Below are 20,918 nucleotides of genomic sequence, written 5' to 3'. Positions count from 1 at the left end.
ACTGCCGTATCACCTGCAGAAGAACCCACACCTCATATCATGAGTTGTAGCTTTCACAATCTCCTGGCCCCTTCTGTGCTTGCTCAGTTATCCCAGTTTCTTGGGGCTGGAGCAGGATGTTGCCAGGGATACAGGACTCAGAACACATGCGTTCACACTGCTGTTGTGACCCAGAAAGCTTCCCTACCTGAGCCTGTCAGTTCTGCTGCAACTGGCAATTTCCGTCAGTGTTAAATTGGTTCCTCTGTGACTACCTCCTTATCTATCTGGACATCCTTTGCCTGGAAACCAGACATCTTTTCCCACCTTCTTTCCCACTTTCTCCTTTAATGTGGCTGACACTGACCCCACTGTGGACCAAACCTGCACACTCAGGGAGCTGGCTTATTGCCATCTGTGTTTCTTGCCCACATATCCAGCTGTGTGTCAAAATCCCCGCATGCCTCCTGTGCTGGCATCCTGGTCTGCCCCTTACTTCAGCCTATGGAGGGCTCTACGTCCAGCTGGGTTCCAGCTCCCACTGCCACCATTCCCCACAGCTGGAGTCAAGAGGTGGCTCTCATCTCCTAGGCCCCCTCCTCTCTGCTGGCTCAGCCCATACAGCTCCCAGAAACAGCCTTGATCTGGGGCTTGAGGGAACTGTCCTCTTTAGCATCCTCTCTGTGTCTCAGCATTAAGCCTCTCCTGCTGCCTACCTGCCCTGGTTATGGTACTCCGGGTGGGCCTGGTCTATGCCCTAATGAAGTTGTGGGACATGGTCCTTCTGACTGGGCATCTGTCTTCTCTGTTTCCTGGGATATCCAGTCACCATGGCAACCTTGTCTGGGGGCCCGAGCCCTTCTAGCCTCATTGTGTTCCCTTTCATGGCATGGAAGCCCTGACCTTGAAAGCCAGCCCTGGCTGCAAACCTGTACTTACTTGCAGACATTGCTAATGCAGCCATGTTCTCAGTGGTCCCCTGCCTCATGCTCACTCCCTACAACCCTTTCTCCACAAATGCTTTTCGCTGGCCTCTGCCCACTCTCCAACCTAATTTCCACCCATCCGTGTCCCTCTGCATGGAATGCTCTTTTCCGAAATCCTCATGAGGCTGGTTCTGTCTCATCATTTATTTCTCAGATAAATATTGAGCTCTGAACGAGTCTAATTTTCTTCATAGCACTCACCACATCCGAAAGTATATATTTTTTTTTAAATTGTGGTAAAACCCACACAACATAAAATTTACCTTTATCCATTAAAAAGTGTGCAATCCAGTGATATTTAGAATATTCAAAGTGTCGTGCGACCACCACCTCTGTCTTGTTCCAGAACATTTCATCTCTCCACAAGGAAAGCCTGCATCCATTAAACAGCTACTCCTGGTCCCCTCCTCCCCTCGGCCCCTGGCAACCACTGATCTTTCTGTCTCTATGGATTTATGCTCCAACCCTCCCCCACCACCTCCTTACTTCTGACTCTGTTTCCTGGGTTGTGGTCCGTCTCTTCCATTAACCTGAAAGTGCCATGAGACTATGGGTGTTGCTTGCATTATTTCTGTCTAGGAATATGGTGTGTGGCAGCAGGTGGGCAGGGGGTGGGGTGAGTAGCCGCTAAGACCCTTGCATGTGTTGTGTGTCAGGGGGTCTTGATTGAAGGGACAAGTATTAACATTTCTTTTTGAGTGAAAGGCTATGTGCTGTGCAGTGTGACCCCTACTCTAGACCTTGAAAATCTTGGTGAAAGTATAAAAATCACAATATGCTCATGTTTTGGGATATATTATAAAAGTCGACATACAATCTATAATATGTAAGTAATGGCAAAGCTGTCACCCTTTCACTCAGACTTATAACTCATTTAATTTTCACTTCTCATTTTAGGATTTTGACTTAGATTTTAGTTGAACCAGTCCTGCTTTTTTGTCTTTGCCTCTGCTTAGTGTATATTTGAATCTTTTCTTCTCTCCGCCTTCTATCGCCATTTTGTTTTAGGAGTTTCTATTGGAAAATATATAACACATGCTATTTTAAAACTTATTTTTAAAAAGGCCTTGAATTCAGTTTTCTATTTTTATCAGGAATGAAACGTTAGTCACTGAAGATGAGAAACATAAGGATATTTTTAGATTCTTCTCTATGATTTTGTTGGTATAATCAAGGATTTTAGATTGACTTTGTATCACTTATTCATCTTTTGAGATTTATTAATAATAATAATTATCTTGACATTACTTTGTATAGGTTTCATTACTCCCTGCATTTTTTCCCCTCTGAGGGAAAACCGATAAATATTTTATTTCCCCTTTGCCCCATTGTACAAGTAATTTAGCCAGTCCAGCAGCAAATCCCCCACTGTTAGGAGTTTCACCGTGTCAAACAGACATCATTAAACATCAAGAGAAATTTATGCTTGAAGTTGTCTTCTGCCCCATCCCTGTTCTTGTTGCCATAACGTGGTGGGACACTACTGATTTTGGCATGCTGATTTTCTTCGACATCTACTTGAATTTTTCTGTTGGTTCCAACAGTTTTCCAGTAGATCTATATGGATCATCTAGTGGGCAGTGACTGCTTAGGATCACTGGAAGCAGGGTGCCCCAGATTTCTGGACAGCGTAGTTCTTTGGAGCTGTTGCTCATGGCCTCTTTCCTGGGCACTGGGGACAGTGCTTCCAGAACAGTGCCATGTAGGGAAGGATTGGGAAGGTCATTGACAGAATCTTTTCCCCTGGTTTCTCTTGTTGCCTGGGAGCCGTGGATGTGCCTGGGGTGAGGGTGCAGTTTTCTTGGCTGAGGGTGCAGTTTTCCTGAGAGATCAAATTTACATGGCTTAATTGTTAGCTCTGACTATTCTATATCTAGAAGGAGAGAACTGAAGGCATGGCCTTGTCCAGCTGAAGCCTTTTGGTAGCAGAAGCTTGAGGGGTTCCCAGAGGGGTCCCAGGTTCTTGATGCTAAAGAGAACGGGCCAGGGTGGCAGGCAGAGCAAGACCTAGGACCTCACTCAGATGGAGCACCTCCTCTGTGTCTGGCCTTCCTGGGCACTCTAAGTGCCTTATTTATCTCATTTCCTTAGGAACTTGGGAGTTGGGTCCTTTTCATTTAATAAAATCCGACACCATAGCTAGAAAGACACACTATTTTTATATACTACTAAAAAAACTGTGAATTAAACATGATACACCATTGTTTTGTCAAATGAACTCAAAAAGAGTCTAGAGGCTTTGGCTAGAAATAAGTGACAAAGATTTATTCTTGGGTCTTAGAGTTTGTAGACTGCAAATGAACTAGAAATAAACCTAGGAATGTTCCAAGGAACAAAGGAAAATCATTCATTTGTATAATGTAACTGAATCATAAGAAAGGAGCCCTGCATTCTTGGCTATTTGATTGGTCCATTACGAGGAGTTAACTGTTATCGAAATTATTGTGATGAATTTCAGGTGGTTGTCAAGCGGGGCATCGGGCAGTCGGGGCATCGGGCAGTCTGGTCACGCAGAGATTTTCTTTGAGGAGGTCTTACGCCTGGCCGGAGTCCAGGCAGTGACGCATACCGTTCTGATGAGAAGCTGTGTAATGTCTAACGCAGAACTGGAAAGTTACAGGAAAGTTTAAAAGTTTAAATGTCAAGATAAATTTATTGTTTTTCCTCAAGCTTTGAGTTCTGTTAATAATTTAGGAGTAAGGCTGGGAAGAGACCCCATTATTTTTCCTTAACTTTATTCTTTCCTCATTTGTAAGACACATCCTCATTTCAGAAATGCTAAAGTGTGTCTTCAAATCAATTAAGTTATTATCCCTGTTTCAGCTGAAAGATAAATACGACTAGATTAAAAAAATCTTCTTGATAAAAGGTACCAAACCGAGTTTTAAAAGAGAACAAAGCAGGAGATAAAAGAGAGAAAAATATTTGCAACATATATAACAATTAGCAAAAGATAAACAGAAAACTGGGGGAAAAGAATGAACAAGCAATTCACAGGAGTGAAATTTCAAATCACAATGGCCATGTGGAAAGGTATTCAGCCTCACTAGTAAACCACATCAATGCCAATTAAAACCATAAGATTTGGTAAATGTTAAAAAAGTTTGATAGTAGTAATGTTGATGAGGATCCAGGGAAAACAGATACGCTCTCTCCTACACTGCGGTGGGCGGGGGGCGGGGGGGGTGCGGTGAGACATGAAGAGGGACAGAGTGCTTGTCCTTTTTCTGTTTCTGTAGATTCCTGAAGAGCTTGGGTGCAAGGGGATGGGGTAGACAACAAAGGCTGGTGCTAGGGCCACACAGGTGCTCAGTGGTTGGTCAGTGGCCCAGCAGGGAACTTGAGTTTCAGTGTACATAGTTCCCTCTTCCTTTCCTGTCCCCTCCCCCACTTTCTGCTGTCTGCTGCCCAAAGCCCAGGAACTGTTTGAACAGACTGAGCTTTGCTCAGCTCTGGATAGAGAAAAGCGCCTCCCCTGCCTGGTGCAGGGCCCCAGCTAGGGGATCCTGGACTGAGCAGCCCAGGGTTAATTTCTTTCTCCTTGCCTCAGGAGGGATCATGCCTGCCACTTCCCTGCTTCTTCTTTCAGCTGGGAGGTCAGCAGGGGCAGTTTCTGAGACTGGCCACCAGCTGGTTATCTCCTGACTCCCTGTAACCCTACCCCAGGTTCCAGCTCCAGCTCAGAGTAGCGAGGTTGAAGTAACAGCTTGCAGATGGCTACCTCTCTCTCTGCTGTCCCTCCCAGTGGCTAGCATTACTGCTTTCCAGGTTTTTCTGACATAAAAATTAGCAAAGCTTCTTAGGATTTTCCCATTTGGAGCCAGATTTTGCATTAGACTTGGGGGTCTAAATTCTTTGGGTCCATTTTCACACTTATATCCCTCATGCCCTTTCAAAATTACATGACTTTAGGCCTCAAGGATCATATATATCTTATCCTATTATTTATGTGCTTATTTTCTGGCCACCATGGTTGGGTTCTCACACTGGGACTCTGCAGGATGCTAAAGATTTCAGATGTCTGGTGCCTGCTCCCCGTGCTTGTGCAGTCCCTTCATTTTATAGATTAAGCCATTTGTGCCTCAGATGTTGTTCCAGCTGAGAAAACCGAACTGGGAAGGAGCAGAAGTAAGGCTAAGGTCCAGAGACCCTCACCAGCATGTTGATTCCGCTGTGTCTCAGCAGAAGGGAGTAGGGGTTGGAGGTGGGTGCTGTGGGTTTCCCAGTGATAATTACAGCAAGTCCCAGCATAGATGGGCATTCTGTCCCTGGTGGAAGATCTTAGATTTGTCCCTGTTCTTCTCGTAAGGGAGGCAAGGCTTCTGCAAAAGACGTGGCCTTGAGCTTGGGGAGCTATTTTAGGAGCCATTGTGGTCACAGGTTGGAGGGAGTGGTGGGAGGATGATCAGTGTGAACTGACCCCATATCTATGTTGTTGATCCGCAGCAAGAAGCTCTGAATACGACCTAAAGCAGCCTGGCATTATTGGAAATGAACCTTATGCCCACACCGTCCTGGCCTTCACATCCTTTGTGCCAGAAGCAGTTTGTACAGTGGCCAGAGTGCCGGAGTTTAAATGTTGGTTTTGCCCTCTCTCTAATTGCAGTTGTTTTCTACTTATTAATTTGACGTTAGCAAGGTACTCAAGACCCCCTGAACCTTAATTTCTTCTTACATAAATTGGGGATGATAATAATAGGACCTTATCCCAGATTTGTGGGTAAAATGAAGTGAGGTCGTCTCAGTAAAGCCTGGTATGTTGCAAGTACCTGATAAACATAAGCACATTTCTCACATGCCCAGCTGAATTCTTTTTTGTTTCCCGTCCCCCAGAAGATTAGGATTCAGTTTAGAACAAAAGGCACCTACAATAAAAGAGCACACCAGCTGTTGGGGCAGCTATCTCCCTGCAGGATTCAGTGGAAGGCACTATTTCATCAGAAGTGGCGTATACCATAGGAGATTATTTATCATCTCTCACTCTCTCTTTCTCTCTCTCTCTCTCTCTCTCTTTCTCTCTCTCTCTTTCTCTCTCTCTCTTTCTCTCTCTCTCTCCACACACCTTGGTTCCATGCATGTGAGCGTGCATGCACATCTCTCTCTCTCTCTCTACGCGTGCGCGCACACACACACACACACACACGCACATACATATACATATATATAATCTATCTATTATCTATCTATCATCGATATCATCTCTATCTCTGGATTTATTTTTAAAAATTGGTTTACATGATTGTGGAGACAGGCAAGTTCAAAACCTGTATGGCAGGCCAGCTGACTGGAAACTGAGGCAGGATTTCTATGTTACAGTCTTGAGGCAGAGTTCCTTCTTGGGGAAACCTTAGTTTTCTGCTCTTAAGGCTTTTAATTAACTGGATGAGGAGTGTAATCTGCTTTACTTAAAGTCAATTGATTGTAAATGTAATCATACCTTTTAAATACCTTCAGAGCAACATCTAGATTAGTGTTTGACTAAACAACTGGACACCATAGCCTCGCCATGTTGACATGTAAAGTTAATCACTACAGCCTGTAATTGAGTGTACCCACATGTAGTAAACATCTCTTATGTAGTGTGCATCTACTGTGAGAGATGCTAGGAATCTGCTCACTAGACTCCTACGATCTGGCTGAGATGGTCAGACATTTTATAAGGATATAGTAGGTACCAGATGATTCTTCCAAGCTGTCTCCCAGAATCTAGGAGCAGCAAGCACAGTCTGGAATCAGAAAGCTGTCTGAGCCAGAGTTGTTTTTCTCCTGGTTTCCTTTTGGTGCTTTTGTCTACACACTTGCTTCTGTAAACATAGCCCCTAATACTATCCCAGATCTGAATCCATGTGGTCTTCCACCTTCAAGGTCCATTATTGTCAAATGACCCATACCATTTTTGTCCCTCAGTTTAGATTTCCTTCCATTCAGGGCATCTGATTGGCCCAGCTCTGGTTCATATCTGTGAGCAAAGAGGCTGCGGTCATGGAGAAGGTAAGACTGCTAACTTTCAGAGTTATGAGCTATGGGAGGCAGAGCTAGAAGGGAAGTTGGATATGATAGGTAAACTGATAAAATCTCTGTTAAGGGTGAGCCATCTTGTCTTGGTTGACATAGACTTTCCCAGTTTTAAAGCTGTAGGTTGTGCATCTTGGGAATACCCTCAGTTACAAGCAAACTGAGACTGTAGTCTGTATTTCTGGTATATTAAACACACTCACACGTAAACTTCAAGATAAAAAGTTGGTGCCATGTAAGTGCAGAGGAAGAGTCAAAGAGAAGTGAAATCTTGCTGGGCCATTTCTGGAGATAGTGACCTTGCAGTTGGGTCTCTAGGGAAAAGTAGGTGAAACAATGTGGTGGGCATTACAGCTTGGGCTTCCAAGCACTTGAACACCCTTTCAAAGGTTTGTAGAGAACTTGGAAGATAAAGGGAGATGATATTAAATTCTCCACTCCTTGACAGCTAGAATGTGGGCATATATATGGTACAAAATAAGGGTCCTGGTTCTATTTGCTTGAAAAAAAAAAATCCTTTCTCCATTGAATTTCCTTGGCATTTTTGTTAAAAAGCAATTTACTATATATCAGTGGGTCTATTTCTAGACTCTGTTCTGTTTCATTGATTTATATACCTACACTTACACAAATACCACACTGTCTGTAGCATCATAGTAGATCTTGAAACTAAATTGCATGAGTCATTCAAATTTGTTCTTTTTCAGTATTGTTTTGGCTATTCTAGAAACTTTCTTTTTCTACATGAATTTTAGAATCAATTTCTATAAAAAGCTTGCTAGGAATTTGAGATTACATTGAGTCTATAGAGCAATCTGGGGTGAATTGACATATAAATGCAGTTGAGTTTTCCAATCTATGAAAAGGTATATATTGCTCTAATTTCTGTCTGCAATGTTTTGGAGATGAGAGAGCACATTTTATTAAGTTTACCTCTAATTTTTTAATGTTTTTTTTTTAATACTATTGTAAATAGTCTTTTAAATTTTAATTTTTACTTATTAATAAAATACAGAAATACAAATTGATTTTTGTGTATTGATTACCTTAGCTCCTGTGACCTTGCTAAAATCACTTATTAGTTCAAATAGCTATTTTTTTTGGTAAATCCTCTGGGATTTTATATGTAGATGATCATGCCATATGCAATCAGAGACAATTTTATTTCTTCCTTTCCAATGTATCTATGTACCTTTATTTCTTTTTCTTGCCTTATTGCACTGGTTAGGATCTTCAGTACAATGCTCAATAAACTTGGTGAGAGCAGACTGCCTTGCCTGTTCCTGTGTTAGGGGGGAAGTGTTCAATCTTTAATTATTAAGTATAATGTTAACAAAAGATTTTTCATAGATGCATGTTATCATGGTGAGAAAATTCTCCACTATTTCTAGTTTGCTGAGAATTTTTATTACAAATGGATATTGGATATGTTAAATGTTTTCCTGCATTTGTTGAGATTATCATAGTTATTTCTTTTTTAGTTTGCTGATATGATGAATTACTTTGATTTTTCAGTTTTGAATCAACCTTGAATTCCCGGGGTAAACCCTGTGTGGTCATGATTCATTATCCTTTTTATGTATTTCTGAATTCAATTTGCTAATACTTTATTAGGAATTTTTAAAATCTGTGTTTGTAAGGAATATTAGTCTGTAGGTTTCTTGAAATGTCTTTAGCTTAATATCAGGGTAGCATTGTCCTCATAAAAATAAGTTGGAAAATATCCTCTCTCCTTCCATTTTCTGGAAGAGTTTGTGTGGAATTGGTATTATTTCTTCCCTAGATATTTGATAGAATTCACCATCTGGCCCCAGGCTTTTGTTGTGAGTAGGTTTTAAACTGCAAATTCAAATTCTTTAGTAGACACAAAGCTATTCGGGTTGTGTATTTCTTCTTAAATAATCTTTGGTATTTTGTGTCTTCAAAGAATTTGTTTATTGAATCTAAGTTACCAAATTACTGGGATGAAATTCTTCATAAATTTCTTTGTTTGTAGGATCTGTAGTGATGACTGCTCTTTAATGCCCGATGTTGGTAAATTGTGTCTTCTGTCTTGCTATTTTGACTAGTCTGGATGAAAAATTTCTGTTTCACTAATGGTTTCAAAGAACCATTTTTTTATTTCATTGAATTATTTTATTTTATTTTATTGATTTCTTTCATTATCTTTATTATTTCTTTCCTTTATTTTTGGTTTCAATCTGTTTTTATCTAGTTTCTTAATATGGAAGCTTAGAGAATTGATTTGAAATTCTTCCTTCCTTTGTTCCTTCCTTCCTTCCTTCCTTTTTTTTTTTTTTTTACACAATAAACACCTTTATTACATGAGCTAAGACAAGGGGAGGAGGATTTATTTGCTTTTCCATGCCTTGATATTCCTCAGATAGAACTCTAGCTCCTTGCCCTCTAGCACATAGCCATCTGCTTGGCCACAGTGGCCTGGTCTTGAGGCGATGCATGCAAAAAGCTTGCCCTGCTGGAACTGCTCCTCTGGAAGACTGCTGATTTTGGTGTTCTTTTTCCTTTCATCATATTTTTCTGAATTTTCTTTGATTGTTTTTTGTTTAAAATCTCTTCCTCCTCAGAGTCCACTTGGCCCCCTTCTTGTGGCTCAGAGGCAGTGCATAGGGGGATCCATACCACTGTCGGTTTGATGAGCACGGTGCAGTTCTTTACTAGGGTCTTGGTGAGGACCACTTCATTGTTAGATGCATTGTAGACAACATCAATAATCCTTGTTTTGCATGTACAACACTCAGAGCCCCAGAAGTTCCCCATGTCTCCCTCAAGGTGTGGCACTTCTTGTTGCCTTCTTGGACATGGACTGTGTGTATGTGGCAGGAGCCAATCTCGTGTTGGCAGTAGGGCATCCCAGCTCATATTTTTGCTTCTCGTGGTAGGGCTTTCTCTTGCCCCTGGTCTTACGACGCTTGTGCCAGTTGTCCCGAGAGATGCCCATGGCTTAGTGCCGGCTGGCGAGATGCTTCTTTCTTAATATAAACATTCAGTGCTATAAATTTCTCTCAATGCGCTGCTTTAGCAAAATCCTATGAATTTTTATGTGTGTATTTTCATTTTTATTCAATTAAAATATTTCCTAATCCACTTCATGATTTCTTCTTTTATCCATGGATTGTTTAGAATTATGTTGCTTTATTACTGAATATGTAGAGGGATTTTTTTTTCCCCCAGATGTCTTTCTTTTATTGATTTCTAGATTGATTGCGGTCAGAGTAGCATAAATGAAATCAAACATTTTTAATTTGTTGAGATTTTTTTTTAATGGCTGAGAACATCATCTACCTTTATGAATGTTCTCTGTGCACTTGAAAAAAAGTATTCTGCTGTAGTAAAGTGTATGGTACACTTTAACTATTACTCACCAGACTCCTCTCTCCTCGCCTCAGACCTTAGCAGTCACAAATCTACTTTATGTCTCCTTAGAGTTTCCTATTCTGGACTTTCATATGAATGGAATCATAAAATATGTGGACTTTTGTGACTGGCTTTTTGTACTTAGCACATTGTTTTCAAGGTTCATCCATATTGTGGCATGTATCAGTACATCATTGCCTTTTATGGCTGCATAATATGGATGCAGCCATATGGATGTCACATTCTGTTTATCCATTCATCTCTTAATGGGCATTTGGATTGTTTTCACTTTTTGGCTATTATGAATAATGCTTCTATAAACATTCATACACAAGTTTTTGTGTGAACGTTTGTTTTCATTTCTCTTGGGTGTGTACCTAGGAGTGGAATTTCTGGTCATTTGGTAACTTTATGTTTAACCATTTGAAGAACTGCCAGCCCATTTTCCAAAAACAGTTGTACCATTTTATATCCCATGACAGTACACGAGAGTTCCAATTTCTCCACATCCTTACTAACACTTGTTATTATCTGTGTTTTTGATTAAAGCTATTCTGGTGAGTTTGAAGTGTTATGTCATTGTGGTTTTGATTTGCATTTCCTTGGTGAGTAATGAAGCTGAGAATCTTTTCTTGTGCTTATTGGCCATCTGTGTATCTTCTTTGGAGAAATGTCTATTTAGATTCTTTGGCCATTTTTTCACTGTATTGTCTTTTTATTATTGAGTTATAAGAGTTTTTATAGACATGAATCCCTTATCAAATATGTAATTTGCAAATATTTTCTCCTAGCTTTTGAGATGCCGTTTTACTTTCTTGATGGAGTCCTTTCAAACACAAAAGTTTCAAATTTTGATGAAATCCAAATTATATATATTTTTTCTTTTTTTGTTTGTGCTTTCAGTGTCATAGCTGGAAAAAAAAAAACAATTGTATAATTTAAGATCATGGAGATTTATGCCTATATCTAGATCTATGTTTTCAAATTTAGTAATACAGAGTAGCACGTGATATTCTCTTGTAATTACTTTTTGTTTTATATTGTCTTTATCATTACTAGTGCTATAAATTTTAGTTTTATTTCTTTTTTGCTTAATTAGTCACACCAGATAGCTTCTTATTTTATTAAATTTTCAAAGAACAAATGTTTGGTTGTGTTTTATAATGTATATGCATTGCATTTTACTAATATTAGATTTTTTAATTATTTTTTTCTCCTATTTTATTGTTCTTTTTTAATGTTTTAGATTGAAAACTTAGTTTATTATGTTATATCTTTAAAATAAAGCTTTTAAAATTTATCAGTATAATATACTTCAACATATAGGCAAAATAGAAAAAATATAATAAATACTCTGGATCCATAATGTCTTTACTAAATGTTAACATTAATGTCTTCTTCATTTTTATTTAAATGCTTCATATACAGTTGAGACCTACTTTAATGCCTTTCTAAATTTTCACTCTCCATCTCTGTCCCCATAGGTAATCCTTAGTATAAATTCAATGTGTATGATGCTTATATCTTTTTCATACTATAATATATATTTTTAAGCAATATGTTGCTTAATCATTAAATGAATGACATTATACTGCATGCAACCTGAATTTAATTTAGTTTTGTTGGTCTGCATTTTTAAAAGTGATTTAGCTATGTTGTTCAAACCTATTTAATTTTCTTGCTTAGAAGATTGCATTATAAAAACATAGCACAATTAATTTATCTGTTTTCCTTTATTGGATATTTATGTTGTTTCTATTTTTTTCATATTTCAAACAATGTTTCCATGAACCTTCTTGTTCAGGTTCCTCTGGGTACATGTACAAGAGATTCTGTAAATTCTGTTCTTGGAGGTGCTATTCTTCAGTAATAATGTATAGCATTTTCAACTTTACTAAATTTTGCTAAATATCTTCAAGGAGATTGTATTAATACTTTCTACCATCAACAATTTGTAAGAATTATTGTTGCTCCACATCTTGTCCAACACTTGCTCCATTAGACTTTTAATTTTTTTTCCAATCTCATAGGAGTGAAATGATAGTTCATGCCTGTTTTCATCTATTTGTCTCTAATTAGTGAAAAAATTAAGTATCTCTAATATTAGTTTAAAATTTATGTTTTCTCTCCTGTTAAATGCCTGTTCATATCTATAATCTGACAGGAATGTATGTATTAAGTTGAAGTCAACAGAAAATCTAATCACCAGAGATTTCTATAAGTGGATTTTTTTAACCTAACCAAGAAATTTAGAAATAAGCAGCCTTGACCTGCGTTCGTGGCTCTATAATATCTTCTTTCATGACCTTTAGATGGTGGCTTAATATTTTGAGTCTTCGAGTATTTATTGTGCTTCTTAGCATCACATCTATGTTCCAATTATAAAGAATGGGGGAAAGAAAAACTTGGTGTTGTATCAGGAGAGTGAAAAATTTCTCCCAACTCTCTCACAACCTTTTGCTTATATTTATTGGCCAGAACTTTGTCACATGGCCACCCTTACCTGGAAAATGAGAATTTTTAAGAAGCATATTGCTGTCTTGATTAAAATCAGAGTACTGAAAGCAAGGAAGCTATAGAAGAAGGCTGTAGTATAAAAACATAACACAATTAATTTACCTGTTTTCTTTTATTGGGTACTTATGTTGTTTTATGGTAACTAACAAAATTTGTGACAATATCTGTTGCCCTTTTTTCCTTTAGGGTTGTTCATCATTTTCTTATTGATTTGTAAGGATTTTTTGTATATTCTAGATAATTTTTTTTCCCAATGAAGATTCTATGAGAAAATTAAGCCTTGTTGTCCTAGCAGTGATTCTTGAAATGTGGTCCATGGATTCCTGGAGGTCTGAGACTTTGCATGTCCACAAGTTCAAAACTATTTCACAATAATACTAAGATTTTATTGTCTTTTTCACCATGTTTACACTTGTACTAATTATGCAAAATCGAGAGTGGATAAATCTGCTGATATCTTAGTAGCAGTAGTCATTGTATTTTTTTATTGTCACATACTCATAGTAAAATTGATGATGGTCTCTCTTCTCGATGAAATAGTAAACCTTATTCATTTTATTGTATGACAAAATGGGATTATGCATAAAGCATGTCTGTTGCATACTGAAGTATGATGAGTGTCTCGAAGAAATGCACCTTGTGATATTTTTGAGCTATATGCTGAACTAGCTTCTTTATTCATGGAATACAATTTTTACTTGAAAGAAGACTGACAGACAAACTATGTATTTTTTCAGACTTGAGTATTTGAAAATAAATACAGCAAATCTGTCACTTTGAGGAAAACAAAAAAACTGATAGAATTTATGCCAATAATAAAATTTTAGCTTTTAAGCAAAAATTAGAATTTTGGGGAAACTCGTATCTGCCAAAATGAGCTTATTATATTCCTAAGACATAAATGTTTTTCTCATAAGATTCATAGTGATATTAAGAAACATGATTTTCTGATATTGTAAAATAAAATGGATTGACATTTGGAAGATCTGCTTCTCAGTGAACCAATATTTTCCAGAGGTCTAACATTTTGCAAAATCATGTATGAGATCCAAAGTGCAAAGTAAACCAATGTACTTTTATTTTATTTTGATTTTTAAAATTTTAAACTTTTTATTTTGAAGTAAGTTTAGACTTACAGAAGAGTCCCACAGTTCCAAGAATCTCCACATACCCTTCATCCAGCTTCCCTTAAAGGTAATATCTTATGTCACCATGGCACATTGATCAAAACTAAGAAATTATCATAACCAATATTTTAATTTAACAAAATAAAATAAATTCATCGATATGATTTCAGGTTCTACATCACAACTAACTTTTAAGAAAATACCACTTGTTTGAGTTCGGGCATAGTATCAAAGAAGATTATCAATAAATATCTGAAAAACTATTAAATTTTCTCTTTTCTTCTCTTTTTCTACTACATATCTGTGTGAAATCAATATTTTTTAATACACTTCAACTAAAATTACAAACTGCAATGGAGTGAATGTAAAAACAGATGTGAGAATCCAGCTGCTTTCTATTAAGCTGGGCATTAAATAGAATTGCGAAAGTGTAAAATAAGACAACTCTTTCAATTAAATATTTTTTTATTTTAGAATATATTGCTATTTTTTATAAAAATGTTATATATGTTAGTGTGTAATGGATTTGCTATTACTTCAAAAAAATAAATATTCAAAATTTTCTGAGTTTTAATTTTGAATATGGTAAATATTGATAGATATAACCCACATAAACAAAAACTCTTTGAGATACTCAATATTTTTAAAGACCATAATGGGTTTTGAGAGCAAATTATTTGAAAACCACTTCCCTGAAGGATACATTGTATGTAATGAGTTAATTTTTCTACAGAGCCTCTAGATTGGTATTATCTATATATATCATCTTTAGGAGAACCAAGAAAATTCATCATTCAATTATGTTTGATAAGGCTTATTTCTCTCATTAGAACCCAGTAGAGAAAGATTGTTCTAGACTTTAATAAGTTAATACATGTAAAATGTGTTGAACCGTGATTAACAGATAAGCCTTCTGTAGATGTTAGCTGTTATTGCTTTTATTAATTGTTGTAATCACTTGACAATTATGTGTATTCAAATATCTTCTCTCAGTTGTTGGATTTTAATTGTCTCTATAGTGTTTTTTTTGTGTGTGTGTAGAAATTTTAAGCTTTAATCTGTATTAAATTTGTCAACATTGTTGCTTATAATTTATTTTTTTATGTCTTGTAGAAGAAACACTTCTTTTTCACAAAGTGCTTTTATATTTTCCTCTAAAGGTTTCCAAGTATCCCTTTTCACAAATTCATGAAACCACTCTGTCAAGATCACCAGTGACCTCCATGTTGCTGAATCCAGTGGTCAATTCTTAGTCTTCATCTCATCCACCCATCAGCAGCCTTTGACACAGTTGATCTCTCCTTTAGTTCCTGAAATTCTGTCTTCCTTTGACTTCCGGGATACTGCTTTCTTTTGATTGGTCTCCTGCCTCACAGTTTTCTTTGTCTTTGTCTCCTTTGGTGGAGGGGCACGGTCCTCCTCCTGTCTGAGTTTTGGAGTGTCCTGGCTTCTGTCTTTGGGCCTCTTCTCTTTTCTGTCTATACTCACTGTCTACCTGCTTTCATATAGTTTTGTGGCTTTAAATATCTATACACTAATGACTCCAAATTTTTATATCTTGGTTCTAGCCTCTCCTCTGAACTCTTTTTTATCCAACCGCCTATTGTATGTGTAATAAGCATCTCCAACTTAATTTGGTCAAAACAGAAATGCTGATTTCTCCAAGCTATTTCTTCCATCTTACCTATTTCAGTAATGTGACCATTCATCTGTTGTTTAAATGGAAACATTGGAGTTTTCTTGTTTTTCTTTCACAATTCATATCAGAAATTTAAGCAAATAATGCTTTTTCCTTCAGAATATGTCCTAAATCTTAACCACTTTACATCTCCTCCACCAGTACCACCTTAATCCAAGAAATGCTTGTCCTTCACCTGGACTATTACAAATGCTGACTGGCCTACAGGTTTTCCTGCTCTCAGATGTTTTCCACACAACAGGGAGAGTGAGCATTCTGAAACATGAAATTATATCACTGCCCCCACTCTCCACTCCTAATGGCTTCCCATCTTACTTAGAGTAAAATCCAAAGTCTGTATCAGGGCCGACGATGTCCACCATGACTGTGCCTGCCACTGCCCCTCCAGCTTCATTTTCGGTTCTCTTTCTTGCCCACCCTACAGCAGCCAGAATGGCCTCTTTGCTGTTTCTTCAACTTGCCAAGTATATTGCCAGCATCTGGCTTCAATAATGATCTTGTTCAGATCTTTGTCTCACCTGGAGAACTTTAATATCCTTTTACCCATTAGAAGTCACATTCCTTGTGATCATATTTGCTTCGGGACCCACAAGGAACTATGTTCACCATTTCACGCTTCTGTTTGGTATAGGTTCCATGGAGGTGTTTCTTGTATTTCTGTGAATTTTTTCTTGTTATTTTGTATCTACTATTGTTATGTGTTTGGAAAAGAGAGGTATATCTTCATGGGGATATCAAAAAGAAAAGCCCTTAAGCCCACAATATTTCTTTTGAGCTCACTGTTATTTGTGCCCATATTTTTTGCTACAATTCCCCCTAGATAATGGATAATTTCAATTTTTATTTCTCTAAGATGCATGGATTATCAAGGAGATATTTCTTGATCATAGAGCAATTAAGATTTTTCTCTACTGATTTCTAATGTTTGTATTATTATTCGAGAATATGGCCTATAAATTTTTTCTTATAATTTCAAGATCAAAAGAAAAAAGTGTTTTCAATGTTTAAGGAATAAAGTTCTTTAGTTTTTCAATGAAATTTGTTGACTAGATTATTGAAATCCTCTATATTATTAATTTTTAAAACCTATTTGATCCACCAACTTCTGAAATATAGTAAAACTCTCTGCCATGAGTATATATACATTTTCAAATTCTCCTTGTATTGTTAGGGGTTTTTGTTTTATGCAATTATCTGCTATGTTGTATATTGTGTAAAGTTTTATGGTTGTCATATCTTCTTTGTGGGTTGCATCTTCTATTATTACATAATATTCTTTCTTGTCTTAACATGCTCGTCCTTGAATTCACTTTGTCTGACACTGTCACTTATGCTTCCTTTTTGCTTGCCTTTGTACTATCACTATCTAGCTCTCTATTTTTAATCTTTTTAATTTTTAATCTGCGTTTTATTTAAATAATACACAATTGGTTTTCATTTTAAAAAAACATATTAATAGACTATTTTTAGAGCAGTTTTAGGTTTCTAGAAAAATTGAGCAGAAAATAGAGAATTCTCAATACCTCCTCTCCATGTACCCTCTCCATTTTACCCCATTATTAATATTTTGCATTATCGTGGTACACTTGTTAACAATTGATAAACCGATACTGATATATTAACTAAAGTCCATAGTGTACATTATCTTGTACCTTCTCTGGGTTTGGACAAATGTAAAATGACGTGTTCACCAGTATCTTACTGGATAGTTCCACTGCCCTAAAAATCCTCCGTGCTCTGCCTGTTCATCCCGCATTCCCCTCTATCCCCCGGCAATCACCCATCTTTTTATTGTCTCCATAGTTTTAACTTTTCCAGAATGTCATGTAGTTGGAATCGTGCAGTATGTAGCCTTTTTGGATTGGTTTCTTTCATTTACTAATATGCCTTTAAGCTTCCTTCATGTATTTTTTGTGGCTTAATAGATCATTTTTAGCATGGAATGATCTATTGTCTGGATGTGCCACAGTTTATCCATTAACCTATACAAAGACATATTGAGTACTTCCAGGTTTTGCCAATTGTGAATAAAGGTGCTGTAAATATTTGTGTGCAGGTTTTTGCATGAGGATTCATTTTTAAATCACATCTGACACTCTCAGATTTTTAACAGAGGAATTAATTCTGTTCATGTTTTTGTGTTAACGAATATACTTAGAATTTAGGACTTTTGTGTTATTTTGTGTTTATCTGCACCAGTTACAGATGTGCTTGACTGTACATAACAGAATAAATGACTAATAGTTGCTTAATTAAATAAACCTTTCAAATTTATATTATCATATTTTGTTTAATGATTACAGAACTTAACTCCTCGAAGTTGCTTATTTTTCTCAAATGATGAGAAATTGGGAGGTGAACTGCAATGGGTAGTATTAGTTTAGCTGCTCAACAGAATCATCTCCTATCTTTCTGCTTACCCTTAGCGTGTGAATTTCTTCCTCACGGTTGCAAATGTCTTCCAGCAACTCCTGGCATCACTTCTTAATTCCAGAGAGGAAGAAGGAGGTGAAGTAAAAAAGCAAAGGGTGAAGGGGTTTCTTCTAAGGAGAAGGAAACCCCTTCACTGGGAGCTCTGCCCACATCTGCTTTGTCAGAAATGGGGACATCTGGTCACTCCTAGATGGATCACTTGCCAGTGAGAATAATATTACATGATGGGTTTAGACCAATTTGATTGGTCCTTTGAGGCTGGGGTAAAAACTTACCTCTCCTGAAACCAAGAGATCTCTATTGCTCCCTAAACAAATTGAGGTTTTCTGGTAAAGGAAGAAGGTGGGCTGGAATGGATGGTGAGTAGGTAATTTACAGTGTCTGCTGTAATAGCTACACATTTTTTTCATTTTCTCTTTTTCATTTACTTAGTTTTGCAGGATTGGTAAGCCTATTGTCATTTACTTTCTCCCACTATTAATTTGGAAGTTTTGTAAATCTAGTAGTGGTTGCCTCCCTGTATCTATCAGTCATAATTAAACTGATGTTTCTCTATTATAGTATTGCTTTTAACATGCTAAAAATAACAATGCCCTCCTATATTAGTCAGGGGAATTAATGTTGCCTTCTGCAATAGACAAGCCCCGAAATTTCAATGAGTTAATACAACAGAGGTTTATTTCTTGAATACATCACAGTTTGAGGTAGATTTGATACCTCTTCTGTATGGCTTGTTTTCAAACATTGATTCATGACTGCTTTTTTCTTTCAATTCCACCATCTTGGAGTAATTTATTTCCAGCTGGGTGGATGAAAGACAGAATATGGAAAAGGCACATCAGTTGCAAACAGCCTCAGCTTGAAAATGGCATAAATCACCTCCTCTGACTAGAATTCAGTCACGTTACCCCGTGGAACTGAAGGGAAGCTGAGAAAAGTAGTCATCTGGCTCAGAAAAAAGACATGGGGTGCTGGACATAGCAAGTCACAATCACAAATTGTCATTCTGGTTACTCACACATTTTGTTCTCCATATAAATACACCACCACCTTGTTAATGTGGACACCTCAAGTCTCATCCAGTCGCTGCATCCAGCTCAAAGTCTGCAAGGTTCTGTAGTCATCTCTATCAGATCCAGATGTGGCTAAAAAGACATGTCATCTAAACATACCCTACCTTTAAGACACAATATAGAGTGGTGGAGCAGGGTCAGAATATCTGCTGTGGAGAGGGGGAGAATGTAAACCCCACTCAGTCACTAGTATATGACATTCCTCAAATCCTACAGGTCAGGCTCTGTGAAGTCCCCCTGCCCTGGCAGTGAAGGGATGGCCTTGAATGGACACTGACTGTGCCCTTGAGGAGGCTCCTTCTTGTTCATTACTCCCCTTGGCCTCATCTGAAGTGAATGTTGAGGATCATTCAAGCTCTGCTTGGACCAGCAGAACTTTCGAAAGCTGCCTCCAGTTCATTGAGGTTGGGTGCCCAAGAATTGTTTAAGTCTTCAACAATAGAAGGCTTTTTTAGTTCAGACTTAAAAACTTAGGGGGCTTCTGATCTGTTTGCTTCAATATCCCAGTAACAATATATACCGTTCATTTCTAGACATATCTCGCAAATTGTCTGTGCTTCTTTACTTCTTCATTCCCCATGCCTCCCCCTTTCAACCAAAGAGCATCTACCTCAGGCTTTTTGTAAAAATTAGTGTGAGACAACATACTCTTAATGTAGTTGTGTTAGCCTAGCTCCCCTGAGGAACAGAGACAAAGATAGGATTAAATATATAAAGTTTTACTACAGAAATGCTTATGAGAGAAAAGGACAGGGAGTTGGAGGAGGCTGGGAGAGCCATCACACTGCAAAGCAAGTCTGACTTTGAGTGAAAGAGATGGGAAAGGCAGGTTGGATGGTGTTCTAGGCAGCCATGCAATCCAAGGAAGGTTTGTCAAGGCCTCTGGGAAGTTGCCCATCAGAGGAGTCCAGTGTTTCCCAGTAATGAGCCTGCCATGCTCAGTCAAGGCTGGGAGCTGCCTCTGGGAAGCATGGCCTTGGGCAAACACAGTTATGTTCACTGTAGTTGGATGTGTGTGGAGCACACTCTCACGGCTGCCACAATGCTCTGTGCTGAGGTCACTTTACTCACCTTAGACGGTTTACAGGGCACTGTCATGCAAAACCTTTAAAAATTCTATCTCCTGCAATTTGGGCTCTAGAAGGAGGTGGTTTTTTCAATCCTACAAAGTCCCAAATTCCTCTATTCTCCGTATTCCCTTTCATTTCCACTTGCAAAGCACTCAATTATTTCTTGAACTAATTTCTTTCTCTTAGCACCTTGCCAAACACAGCTGCCGGCAACCAGCACGCAAAACCAATGTTTTACTTTCCAATTTTTGTCCTTAGAGTGACAAATTCAGAAGGCATAAGAGTCTGCCTTTAAGTTGTAGTTTCTGACAATTTTACCAAATGTTTTGCTCCTGCATAACATGGATCTCCAGCCATTCGGTCTATTAAACATCACTTGCTACCCAACTACTAAGGTAATGACACAAAGTTTATATTTCTGTATCTCATTTTTGGGATAGATTTCCATTTTAGTCATGATAATTAGTGGAATCCGTTGCAATAGGCAAACTGAAAAATCTCAGTGGCTTAATACAACACAGGTTTATTTCTTGCTCATGATACAGGTGAATATGTGTCAGGAAGACTCAGGGGCCTTGCTGCTTCATCTTACAACTCCACCATCTCCAATTCTTTGTTCCCAACCAGTGGGGGGGGGGAGAGAG

General features: G+C 37.8%; 1 protein-coding gene and 1 pseudogene across 1 annotated transcript in view; one reads left to right on the top strand and one right to left on the bottom strand.

The window, feature by feature from the left end:
* The window catches only part of SH2D4B (SH2 domain containing 4B), a 97,406-nt gene that overhangs the window by 5,360 nt on the left and 71,128 nt on the right, over window positions 1-20,918 (top strand). The gene's annotated exons all lie outside the window — the stretch shown is intronic.
* LOC102889084 lies at window positions 9,331-10,194 on the bottom strand (annotated as a pseudogene).

The sequence above is a fragment of the Pteropus alecto genome, unplaced genomic scaffold (genome assembly GCF_000325575.1).
Source record: "Pteropus alecto unplaced genomic scaffold, ASM32557v1 scaffold155, whole genome shotgun sequence".
NCBI lineage: Eukaryota > Metazoa > Chordata > Mammalia > Chiroptera > Pteropodidae > Pteropus > Pteropus alecto.
The sequence above is the reverse complement of the archived record's forward strand: the minus strand, read 5'-3'. Positions and strand labels throughout refer to the sequence as shown.